The sequence below is a fragment of the Triticum aestivum genome, chromosome 4D, assembly GCF_018294505.1.
Source record: "Triticum aestivum cultivar Chinese Spring chromosome 4D, IWGSC CS RefSeq v2.1, whole genome shotgun sequence".
Classification (NCBI taxonomy): Eukaryota; Viridiplantae; Streptophyta; class Magnoliopsida; order Poales; family Poaceae; genus Triticum; species Triticum aestivum.
Window position 1 is genome coordinate 296,097,824 of NC_057805.1, and position 13,466 is coordinate 296,111,289.

Below are 13,466 nucleotides of genomic sequence, written 5' to 3' on the forward strand. Positions count from 1 at the left end.
TGCCATGATGATCGGACGCCAACTGGCGACGCGGGACGCCTTCCGCCTCGTCATCATCCGGCCAGTCGTCGAAGCTAGCTCCAAGCCCGGAGCCGCCTGCCTCGCCGCCTCCCCCCACGGTGTCGTCGTCTAGAGCGGCCGCCCCCAAGTCGGGGTCATCCAAGTCATGCGTCGTCCGGTCGGGGGGATATTGGCGCTCCACCCCTGCTGCCCCGGCTGCCGGTCGAAGGAGGGGGCTCTGTCAAGACAAACTGACTGGTCAGAGTCGGCCAAGAGAAACTTGGTGACAAAAGTAAAGAAGAGAAGAAAAAGAAAGCTTACCATAGGCGGGGGATTGGCACGGGAGTACGTCTCCTTGCCAAACTGCCACTCGTCGGTGAGCTTGCAGTTCGCAAGGTAGTTCACCATGTGAGCTACCTCTGCATGAGGCATCTCCTTGGTACACAGCCGACTCGGATCGAGTTGGCCGCTCATTTGACAAATCATATGAGGGCGGCCTTGGAGCGGGAGCACCCGGCGCGCCACGAAGGCGGCCAGCAGGTCGGGCCCGGTCAGGCCCTCCGACTGGACCAATACCCGGAGTCACGCGATGGCAGCGGCTCCAGCAGGCGACAGTGTTTTGGCCCGATAGGACCATTGGGGCCGCCTCCCAGCCGGCGGGCCGGCTGCATAAGCCGGCAAGTTGACGAAGTCGCCTTGCGGAGCGACATTCTTCACATAGAAGTAGGATTGCTGCCAGAGCTTCACCGACTGGATCAGCGTGATGGGAGGAAAAGGGTTGTCGGCTACCGGCCTCCACATCGCGATGAAGGCGTCGCTCTGAGCTGGCATGCCCCTCATGGCGGTACCGAGCTTAGACTGGAAGAATTCCCCCCAGAGCTCGAGGGTGGGAAGGACGCCGAGGAAGCCCTCGCACAAAGTGACGAAGGCAGACAGCAGCACCACCGTGTTTGGAGTGAGGTGGTGCGGCTGGAGCTGGTAGAACTCGAGGAAGGAACAGAAGAAGCCGCTCGCAGGCAGGCCGAGGCCGCCCAGGCAGTGCGAGCGGAAGATTACCCGCTGGCCCTCCTCCGGCACCGGCGATATCTCCCTCTCCGGTGCAAGACGGACCCGCACATGATCCTTGCCGGGCAACCACCGTGTCTTGCGGAGGAAGTCGATGTGGTCCTCGTGGATGTTGGAGCCGTCCCAGTCTCCACCACGCGACATGAGGGCAAGAAGCCGATGAAAAAGGCACGGTGACGGCGAAAGCACGGCCCCGCGGCGGCGAAGCTGCGGGGTAGTGCGATGACTGGAGGGACGGCGCGACAGCGAGGGGCTACAGTGATGGAGAGGAGGAAGAAGAAGATGGCAGAGCGAGGGCGAGCGTGCGAGCGTCTGCCGCTCCTCCTCCTCCCCCTATTTATAGCCTCATGCGGTGAAGCCGAGGAGGCGAGGCGTAGGGGGGCATGGGATTAACTGCGCCCACTCCCCCACGTCCCGCGATTATTGCGCCCTAACGGCATGCGGAAACTGCCGTTGGAAGGCGAATGGCCCGTTTTGGGCCACAGAAGATCCACACCTAGGCCGAGGCGTGGAAGTGGCGGGCCCCGACCTGCGGCGGCGTCCCATCACGCGCGTGGGCTGGCAGGCTCTCCCAGCCGGAGGGCGCCACATGGCGCGCGGGCGGCAAGCGGCCGGCCCGCAACCTGGCGTGCGCGCCAGCTGGCTCCCGCCTTCCAAGACAGCGCACCTGATCAAAGCCGGGTCCTAGCTGCTGGCTCCTCAAGATAGGAAGCTGATTAAGCTTCTCGTCCTCCTTTCAGCCGCGAAGCCCAACCAGCTTCGGGGACTACTGTCGGAGTAAATGACCACGGGTAGCCTAACCGACTCCCCCTGGCTCTTCAAAAATTATCGGGCCGATCGAGCCTTCAAGCACCCAAAGCACAGGGCCACCTTCCCCTGGCCGGCTATCTCACAGGCCGGCTACTGGAAGGCGGCCCGACCCTAAAACCCTCCCGAAGAAAGCCACAAGAAGGCCGACTCCAAGAAGCCGGCCACAAGAAGATCGACTCCACGATACCGGCCACAAGAGGGCCGGCTCCCGGCAAGCAACCAAGATTGCACCCTCAAGGACTGCACCCACATAACGGTGACGAGACGGGGCGTGGCTACAGTAAAGCCTGCCACCCCCGAATCCCGGAGCATGCATGGCCACAGTGCGCCGTACGGGTCGGCCATCCCCCGTCCGGCGCGGCACTGTTGCCATCTTGACCATGACGCCACCCACGACAGGCTATTAGTACGGCCCGCGGGCGGCGGGCCCCTTCAGCCAGAGAGACGCTCGAAGGCGGCCAAGCCCCCCCCAGTCGGCCTGGGGTGTAGCCGGCTCCCAATAGCGCGCTACCTCACTCCCATGAAGTATGTGCATCATTAAGGAGACAAGACAAGGTAAGACTACAGTGAGAGCCCGCCAGACGGCGGCACTGTAGCCATGCTTACCTCGGCAAAGCCCTCGTCATCAGGGGTGAGGCTATAGCAACCAGCCGCCGTCAAGACCCCCAGGCGGTGGGGCCAGCCTGTCGGCCAAGAGGCCGGCAGCCAGCGGGACCCACCAGTCGGCGGGCCCCAGCGGCCGGCGGAGAAGCCGGCGGATACAGACACTGACGGCCTGGACCCGCATCCAGCCGGATTACCATTGTACCCCTGGGGGTAGGCCTATATAAACCCCCAGGGCACCCATGCAAAGGGTGGATCTCTTAGAGTTTTAGACACCACATAGAGAGAAGAGGAGAGCTAGCCTTGCCCCTTCTTCTTCCACTAGCCGAACAGCTCAAGGAGCCACTTGTAGCCACTTGTGTTGATCTAGTGATCATGCGGAGACCCCGCAGAGCAGGACTAGGGGTGTTATCTCCACGGAGAGCCCCGAACCTGGGTAAGATTCGCCGGCGTGCATGTCTTCGCCTTATCCCGTTTCCAGGCACCGGCGATGTCTTACTGGCTCCCACAATGATAAGCCACCCGTTGGCATATGTCGCACCTACCACCCGGCAACAGGCACGTGGTCCCGAGGCATCAGGCAAAGGTTTCCATATCGGTGCAACAAGACCAAGACCAGCAGGACGGCAGGACGGAGGTCATCGCGGAGCCCACGGCAGCGTCACCACCAGAGCCTTTGGCAGGCGAAGACTACTTTCTTCAGGATAGCTTGTACTAGTTGTCCCCCTTCAAACTTGGTCATTGTGGGATCCCTTCCCGCCTAAACATTTGGGAAGAGGACCAGGGCCACCATAAATGGGACCTAGGCACCACCGTAGCAGGAGTGGATCATTTAGATCACCCTCCCACCCACCAGCTCATCGAGCTCAAGAACACCTCACCTTCGGAGGTTGCTCATCCACGGTACTAGTTCATCCTCATCCCATCGAGTCAATCCACCCACAAACTGGAGTAGGGTATTACACCGCAAGGTGGCCGAACCAGAATAAACCCCTCATGTCTCTTGTTCTTTCGGTTCGTCGAGCTAGGCCGTGGGATCGTTGAGTGAGCGAGTTGGGGAGAGAGTGTTCTTCGTGCGCACCCCAGAGTTCGAAGCTCTCAAGGGTTTGCCGGAACCCGTAATCCGACAGGGTTGATGCACGTTCTTGTCTTTGTTTCTCCGGTAGAAATCTTGGGGCACTCTTTGAAGTTCTTTGTGTTGGATTGAATATTATGAATCTGAATTTTCTTTGGTGTTATTTTAGTATGAACTCTTGGTTAGATCGATCGGAAAGAATAGCTTCGTGTTATTTTAGTACGAACTCTATGATCGATTGATCGGAAAGAATAGCTTTGAGGTGGTTTCGTACCCTACAAACATTTCCGTGTTATGTTCTCCGCTAGATAGGAACTTTGGAGTGATTCTTCGTTGCATGTTGAGGGACGGTTATATGATCCAATTATATTAGCATTGTTGAGAGATTTGCACTAGTGAAAGTACGGACCCTAGGCCTCATTTTCAAGCATTGCAATACCGTTTTTGTGCCTGTTTACTATTTGCTACCTTGCTATTTTTATTGATTCAGATTATAAAAATATATTTCTACCCCATATTACACTTTTATCACCATCTCTTCGCCGAAGTAGCGCACCTATACAATTTGCCATTGTATTGGATGTGTTGGGGACACAAAAGATTTCCTGTATTTGGTTGCAGGGTCGTTTGAGAGAGACCATCTTCATCGTACACCTCTCATGGATTGATAAACCTTAGGTCATCCACTTGAGGGAAAATTGCCACTGTCCTACAAAACTCTGCGCTTGGAGGCCCAACACGTGTCTACAAGAATAAAGTTGCATAGTAGACATCAAGCTCTTTTCTGGCACCGTTGCCGGGGAGGTGAGTGCTTGAAGGTATCTCTTTAGATCTTGCAATTGAATCTTTTAGTTTCTTGTTTTATCACTAGTTTGGTTTATAAAAGAAAACTACATAAAAAATGGAATTGAGGTTGCATCATATTATTGATCATCTTTATAATATCTTTCTTGAAAATGATGGATCAGAAAATTGTGCTCAATTGTTAGACGAAGAAGTCAATAAAATGTTTGGCACAAAATATTTGAATGATGTGCATGATTGCAATATTGCTAGTATGAATTCTTTGAATATCCATGATGCTAATGATATGCAAAGCCATAAGCTTGGGGATGCTATATTTGATGAATATGATATTTTTAGTCCCCCAAGTTTTGATGAGAAAATTTATTATGATGATTGCATGCCTCCTATTTATGATGATTATATTGATGAAAGTGGATTTGGAGAGGTCGTGACTTTATTTAATGATGAATCCACTATTTTGGAGGAGGTTGCAATTGATTATGACAACAAAGTTCCTATATAGCCGGATTACCATTGTACCCCTGGGGGGTAGGCCTATGTAAACCCCCAGGGCAGCCATGCAAAGGGTGGATCTCTTAGAGTTTTAGACACCACATAGAGAGAAGAGGAGAGCTAGCCTTGCCCCTTCTTCTTCCCCTAGCCGAACAGCTCAAGGAGCCAATTGTAGCCACTTGTGTTGATCTAGTGATCATGCGGAGACCCCGCAGAGCAGGACTAGGGGTGTTATCTCCACGGAGAGCCCCGAACTTGTTGGAAATATGCCCTAGAGGCAATAATAAAAGGTTATTATTATATTTCTTTGTTCATGATAATTGTCTATTGTTCATGCTATAATTGTGTTATCCGGAAATCGTAATACATGTGTGAATACATAGACCACAACGTGTCCCTAGTAAGCCTCTAGTTGACTAGCTCGTTGATCAACAGATAGTCATGGTTTCCTGACTATGGACATTGGATGTCATTGATAACGGGATCACATCATTAGGAGGATGATGTGATGGACAAGACCCAATCCTAAGCATAGCATAAAAGATCGTGTAGTTTCGTTTGCTAGAGCTTTTCCAATGTCAAGTATCCTTTCCTTAGACCATGAGATCGTGCAACTCTCGGATACCGTAGGAGTACTTTGGGTGTGCCAAACATCACAACGTAACTGGGTGACTATAAAGGTACACTACAGGTATCTCCGAAAGTGTCTGTTGGGTTGGCACGGATCGAGACTGGGATTTGTCACTCCGTATGACGGAGAGGTATCTCTGGGCCCACTCGGTAATGCATCATCATAATGAGCTCAATGTGACTAAGGCGTTAGTCACGGGATCATGCATTACGGTACGAGTAAAGAGACTTGCCGGTAACGATATTGAACAAGGTATTGGGATACCGACGATCGAATCTCGGGCAAGTAACATACCGATTGACAAAGGGAATTGTATACGGGATTGATTGAATCCTCGACATCATGGTTCATCCGATGAGATCATCGTGGAACATGTGGGAGCCAACATGGGTATCCAGATCCCGCTGTTGGTTATTGACCGGAGAGGCGTCTCGGTCATGTCTGCATGTCTCCCAAACCCGTAGGGTCTACACACTTAAGGTTCGGTGATGCTAGGGTTGTAGAGATATGAGTATGCAGAAACCCGAAAGTTTTTTGGAGTCCCGGACGTCACGAGGAGTTCCGGAATGGTCCGGAGGTGAAGAATTATATATAGGAAGTCATGTTTCGGCCACCGGGAAAGTTTCGGGGGTCACCGGTATTGTACCGGGACCATCGGAAGGGTCCCGGGGGTCCACCGGGTGGGGCCACCTATCCCGGAGGGCCCCATGGGCTGAAGTGGGAAGGGAACCAGCCCTTAGTGGGCTGGGGCGCCCCCCATGGGCCTCCCGCTTGCGCCTAGGGTTGGAAACCCTAGGGTGGGGGGCGCCTCACTTGCCTTGGGGGGCAAGTCTCCCCCCTGCCCCCCCCCATCTAGATGGGTCTTGGCCGGCGCCCCCCTCCCAAGGGGCCTATATAAAGGGGGGAGGGAGGGCAGCAACATAACAGCCTTGGGCGCCTCCCTCCTCCCCTGCTACACCTCTCCCTCTCGCAGAAGCTCGGCGAAGCCCTGCCGAGACCCCGCTACATCCACCACCACGCCGTCGTGCTGCTGGATCTCCATCAACCTCTCCTTCCCCCTTGCTGGATCAAGAAGGAGGAGACGTCGCTGCTCTGTACATGTGTTGAACGCGGAGGTGCCGTCCGTTCGGCACTCCGTCATCGGTGATTTGGATCACGGCGAGTACGACTCCATCAACCTCGTTCATTGGAACGCTTCCGCTCGCGATCTACAAGGGTATGTAGATGCACTCCTTTCCCCTCGTTGCTAGTATACTCCATAGATGGATCTTGGTGAGCGTAGGAAAATTTTAAAATTCTGCTACGATCCCCAACAGTGGCATCATGAGCCAGGCCTATGCGTAGTTACTATGCACGAGTAGAACACAAAGCAGTTGTGGGCAATTATGTTGCCAATTCTTCTTGCCGCTACTAGTCTTATCTTGTTTCGGCGGTATTGTGGGATGAAGTGGCCCGGACCGACCTTACACGTACGCTTACGTGAGACAGGTTCCACCGACTGACATGCACTAGTTGCATAAGGTGGCTAGCGGGTGTCTGTCTCTCCTACTTTAGTTGGAACGGATTCGATGAAAAGGGTCCTTATGAAGGGTAAATATAAATTGGCAAATCACGTTGTGGTTTTACGTAGGTAAGAAACGTTCTTGCTAGAAACCTATACAAGCCACGTAAAAACTTGCAACAACAATTAGAGGACGTCTAACTTGTTTTTGCAGCAAGTGCTATGTGATGTGATATGGCCAGAAGATGTGATGAATGATATATGTGATGTATGAGATTGATCATATTCTTGTAATAGGAATCACGACTTGCATGTCGATGAGTATGACAACCGGCAGGAGCCATAGGAGTAGTCTTTATTATTTTGTATGACCTGCGTGTCATTGAATAACGCCATGTAAATTACTTTACTTTGTTGCTAAACGCGTTAGCCATAGAAGTAGAATTAATCTTTGGTGTGATGACTTCATGAAGACACAATGATGGAGATCATGATGATGGAGATCATGGTGTCATGCCGGTGACGAAGATGATCATGGTGCCCCGAAGATGGAGATCAAAGGAGCATAATGATATTGGCCATATCATGTCACTATTTGATTGCATGTGATGTTTATCATGTTTTGCATCTTATTTGCTTAGAACGACGGTAGTAAGTAAGACGATCCCTTATAATAATTTCAAGAAAGTGTTCCCCCTAACTGTGCACCATTGCGAATGTTCGTTGTTTCGAAGCACCACGTGATGATCGGGTGTGATAGATTCTAACGTTCGCATACAACGGGTGTTGACGAGCCTAGCATGTATAGACATGGCCTCGGAACACACGCAATACACTTAGGTTGACTTGACGAGCCTAGCATGTACAGACATGGCCTCGGAACACGGAGGACCGAAAGGTCGAGCATGAGTCGTATAGAAGATACGATCAACATGGAGATGTTCACCGATCTTGACTCGTCCGTCTCACGTGATGATCGGACACGGCCTAGTTAACTCGGATCATGTTTCACTTAGATGACTAGAGGGATGTCTATCTGAGTGGGAGTTCATTGAGTAATTTGATTAGATGAACTTAGTTATCATGAACTTAGTCTAAAATCTTTACACTATGTCTTGTAGATCAAATGGCCTACGTTGTCCTCAACTTCAACGCGTTCCTAGAGAAAACCAAGCTGAAAGATGATGGCAGTAACTATACGGACTGGGTCCGGAACCTGAGGATCATCCTCATAGCTGCCAAGAAAGATTATGTCCTAGAAGCACCGCTGGGTGAAGCACCAATCCCAGAGAACCAAGACGTTATGAACGCTTGGCAGCAGTGTGCTGATGATTACTCCCTCGTTCAGTGCGGCATGCTTTACAGCTTAGAACCGGGTCTCCAAAAGCGTTTTGAGAAACATGGAGCATATGAGATGTTCGAGGAGCTGAAAATGGTTTTCCAAGCTCATGCCCGGGTCGAGAGATATGAAGTCTCCGACAAGTTCTTCAGCTGTAAAATGGAGGAGAATAGTTCTGTTAGTGAGCACATACTCAGAATGTCTGGGTTGCACAACCGCTTGTCTCAGCTGGGAGTTAATCTCCCGGATGACGCGGTCATTGACAGAATCCTTCAGTCGCTTCCACCAAGCTACAAGAGCTTTGTGATGAACTTCAATATGCAAGGGATGGAAAAGACCATTCCTGAGGTATATTCAATGCTGAAATCAGCGGAGGTGGAGATCAGAAAAGAACATCAAGTGTTGATGGTGAATAAAACCACTAAGTTCAAGAAGGGCAAGGGTAAGAAGAACTTCAAGAAGGACGGCAAGGGAGTTGCCGCGCCCGGTAAGCCAGTTGCCAGGAAGAAGTCAAAGAATGGACCCAAGCCTGAGCCTGAGTGCTTTTATTGCAAGGGAAGTGGTCACTGGAAGCAGAACTGCCCCAAATACTTAGCGGACAAGAAGGCCGGCAACACCAAAGGTATATGTGATATACATGTAATTGATGTGTACCTTACCAGTACTCGTAGTAGCTCCTGGGTATTTGATATTGGTGCGGTTGCTCATATTTGTAACTCAAAACAGGAACTGCGGAATAAGCGGAGACTGGCAAAGGACGAGGTGACGATGCGCGTCAGGAATGGTTCCAAGGTCGATGTGATCGCCGTCGGCACGCTACCTCTGCATCTACCTACGGGATTAGTTTTAAACCTCAATAATTGTTATTTAGTGCCAGCTTTGAGCATGAACATTGTATCTGGATCTCGTTTAATTCGAGGTGGCTACTCATTTAAATTTGAGAATAATGGTTGTTCTATTTATTTGAGAGATATGTATTATGGTCATGCCCCGCTGGTCAATGGTTTATTCTTGATGAATCTCGAACGTGATGTTACACATATTCATAGTGTGAATACCAAAAGATGTAAAGTTGATAACGATAGTCCCACATACTTGTGGCACTGCCGCCTTGGTCACATTGGTGTCAAGCGCATGAAGAAGCTCCATGCAGATGGACTTTTGGAGTCTCTTGATTACGAATCATTTGACACGTGCGAACCATGCCTCATGGGTAAGATGACCAAGACTCCGTTCTCCGGAACAATGGAGCGAGCAACCAACTTATTGGAAATCATACATACCGATGTGTGCAGTCCAATGAGTGTTGAGGCTCGCGGAGGATATCGTTATGTTCTTACTCTCACTGATGATTTAAGTAGATATGGGTATGTCTACCTAATGAAACACAAGTCTGAAACCTTTGAAAAGTTCAAGGAATTTCAGAGTGAGGTTGAGAATCAACGTGACAGAAAAATAAAATTCTTACGATCAGATCGTGGTGGAGAATATTTAAGTCACGAATTTGGTGTGCACTTAAGGAAATGTGGAATCGTTTCACAACTCACGCCGCCTGGAACACCTCAGCGAAACGGTGTGTCCGAACGTCATAATCGCACTCTATTGGATATGGTGCGATCTATGATGTCTCTTACCGATTTACCGCTCTCATTTTGGGGCTATGCTTTAGAGACTGCCGCATTCACTTTAAATAGGGCTCCGTCGAAATCCGTTGAGACGACACCGTATGAATTATTGTTTGGGAAGAAACCTAAGCTGTCGTTTCTAAAAGTTTGGGGATGCGATGCTTATGTCAAGAAACTTCAACCTGAAAAGCTCGAACCCAAGTTGGAGAAATGCGTCTTCATAGGATACCCTAAGGAAACCATTGGGTATACCTTCTACCTAAGATCCGAAGGCAAGATATTTGTTGCCAAGAACGGGTCCTTTCTGGAGAAAGAGTTTCTCTCGAAAGAATTAAGTGGGAGGAAAGTGGAACTTGATGAGGTGATAGTCACCCCTTCCGAACCGGAAAGTAGCGCAGCGCGGGAAGATGTTCCTGTGGTGCCTACACCGACTGGGGAGGAAGTTAATGATGATGATCATGAAGCTTCGGATCAAGTTACTACTGAACTTCGTAGGTCCACAAGGACACGTTCCACACCAGAGTGGTACGGCAACCCTCTCCTGGAAATCATGTTGTTAGACAACGGTGAACCTTCGAACTATGAAGAAGCGATGGCGGGCCCGGATTCCGACAAATGGCTAGAAGCCATGAAATCCGAGATAGGATCCATGTATGAAAACGAAGTATGGACTTTGGCTGACTTGCCCGATGATCGGCGAGCCATAGAAAATAAATGGATCTTTAAGAAGAAGACAGACGCGGATGGTAATGTGACCATCTACAAAGCTCGACTTGTCGCTAAGGGTTATCGACAAGTTCAAGGGGTTGACTACGATGAGACTTTCTCACCCATAGCGAAGCTGAAGTCCGTCCGAATCATGTTAGCAATTGCCGCATACTATGATTATGAGATATGGCAGATGAACGTCAAAACGGCATTCCTTAACGGCTTCCTTAAGGAAGAGTTGTATATGATGCAGCCGGAAGGTTTTGTCGATCCTAAGAATGCTAACAAAGTATGCAAGCTCCAGCGCTCAATCTATGGGCTGGTGCAAGCATCTCGGAGTTGGAACATTCGCTTTGATGAGATGATCAAAGCGTTTGGGTTTACACAGACTTATGGAGAAGCCTGTGTTTACAAGAAAGTGAGTGGGAGCTCTGTAGCATTTCTCTTATTATATGTGGATGACATATTATTGATGGGAAATGATATAGAATTCTTGGAAAGTATAAAGGCCTATTTGAATAAGTGTTTTTCAATGAAGGACCTTGGAGAAGCTGCTTATATATTAGGCATCAAGATCTATAGAGATAGATCGAGACGCCTCATTGGTCTTTCACAGAGTACATACCTTGACAAGATATTGAAGAAGTTCAATATGGATCAGTCCAAGAAGGGGTTCTTGCCTGTATTGCAAGGTGTGCAATTGAGCACGGCTCAATGCCCGACCACGGCAGAAGATATAGAAAAGATGAGTGTCATCCCCTATGCCTCGGCCATAGGGTCTATTATGTATGCCATGCTCTGTACCAGACCTGATGTAAACCTTGCCGTGAGTTTGGTAGGAAGGTACCAAAGTAATCCCGGCATGGAACACTGGACAGCGGTCAAGAATATCCTAAAGTACCTGAAGAGGACTAAGGATATGTTTCTCGTTTATGGAGGTGACAAAGAGCTCGTCGTAAAGGGTTACGTCGACGCTAGCTTCGACACAGATCTGGATGACTCGAAGTCACAAACCGGATACGTGTATATTTTGAATGGAGGAGCAGTAAGCTGGTGCAGTGGCAAGCAAAGCGTCGTGGCGGGATCTACATGTGAAGCGGAGTACATGGCGGCCTCGGAGGCAGCACAGGAAGCAGTCTGGATGAAGGAGTTCATTACCAACCTAGGGGTGATTCCCAATGCGTCGGGCCCGATGACTCTCTTCTGTGACAACACTGGAGCTATTGCCCTTGCGAAGGAGCCCAGGTTTCACAGGAAGACCAGGCATATCAAGCGTCGCTTCAACTCCATTCGTGAAAGTGTTCAAAATGGAGACATAGATATTTGTAAAGTACATATGGACCTGAATGTAGCAGATCCGTTGACTAAACCTCTCCCTAGGGCAAAACATGATCAACACCAGGACGCAATGGGTGTTCGATTCATCACAATGTAATTAGATTATTGACTCTAGTGCAAGTGGGAGACTGTTGGAAATATGCCCTAGAGGCAATAATAAAAGGTTATTATTATATTTCTTTGTTCATGATAATTGTCTATTGTTCATGCTATAATTGTGTTATCCGGAAATCGTAATACATGTGTGAATACATAGACCACAACGTGTCCCTAGTAAGCCTCTAGTTGACTAGCTCGTTGATCAACAGATAGTCATGGTTTCCTGACTATGGACATTGGATGTCATTGATAACGGGATCACATCATTAGGAGAATGATGTGATGGACAAGACCCAATCCTAAGCATAGCATAAAAGATCGTGTAGTTTCGTTTGCTAGAGTTTTTCCAATGTCAAGTATCCTTTCCTTAGACCATGAGATCGTGCAACTCTCGGATACCGTAGGAGTAATTTGGGTGTGCCAAACGTCACAACATAACTGGGTGACTATAAAGGTACACTACGGGTATCTCCGAAAGTGTCTGTTGGGTTGGCACGGATCGAGACTGGGATTTGTCACCCCGTATGACGGAGAGGTATCTCTGGGCCCACTCGGTAATGCATCATCATAATGAGCTCAATGTGACTAAGGCGTTAGTCACGGGATCATGCATTACGGTACGAGTAAAGAGACTTGCCGGTAACGGGATTGAACAAGGTATTGGGATACCGACGATCGAATCTCGGGCAAGTAACATACCGATTGACAAAGGGAATTGTATACGGGATTGATTGAATCCTTGACATCATGGTTCATCCGATGAGATCATCATGGAACATGTGGGAGCCAACATGGGTATCCAGATCCCGATGTTGGTTATTGACCGGAGAGGCGTCTCGGTCATGTCTGCATGTCTCCCGAACCCGTAGGGTCTACACACTTAAGGTTCGGTGACGCTAGGGTTGTAGAGATATGAGTATGCGGAAACCCGAAAGTTGTTCGGAGTCCCGGATGAGATCCCGGACGTCACGAGGAGTCCCGGAATGGTCCGGAGGTGAAGAATTATATATAGGAAGTCAAGTTTCGGCCACCGGGAAAGTTTCGGGGGTCACCGGTATTGTACCGGGACCACCAGAAGGGTCCTGGGGGTCCACCGGGTGGAGCCACCTATCCCGGAGGGCCCCATGGGCTGAAGTGGGAAGGGAACCAGCCCTTAGTGGGCTGGGGCTCCCCCCATGGGCCTCCCCCTTGCGCCTAGGGTTGGAAACCCTAGGGTGGGGGGTGCCCCACTTGCCTTGGGGGGCAAGTCTTCCCCCTGGCCGCCGCCCCCCCCATCTAGATGGGTCTATATAAAGGGGGGAGGGAGGGCAGCAACATAACAGCCTTGGGCGCCTCCCTCCTCCCCTGCTACACCTCTCCCTCTCGCAGAAGCT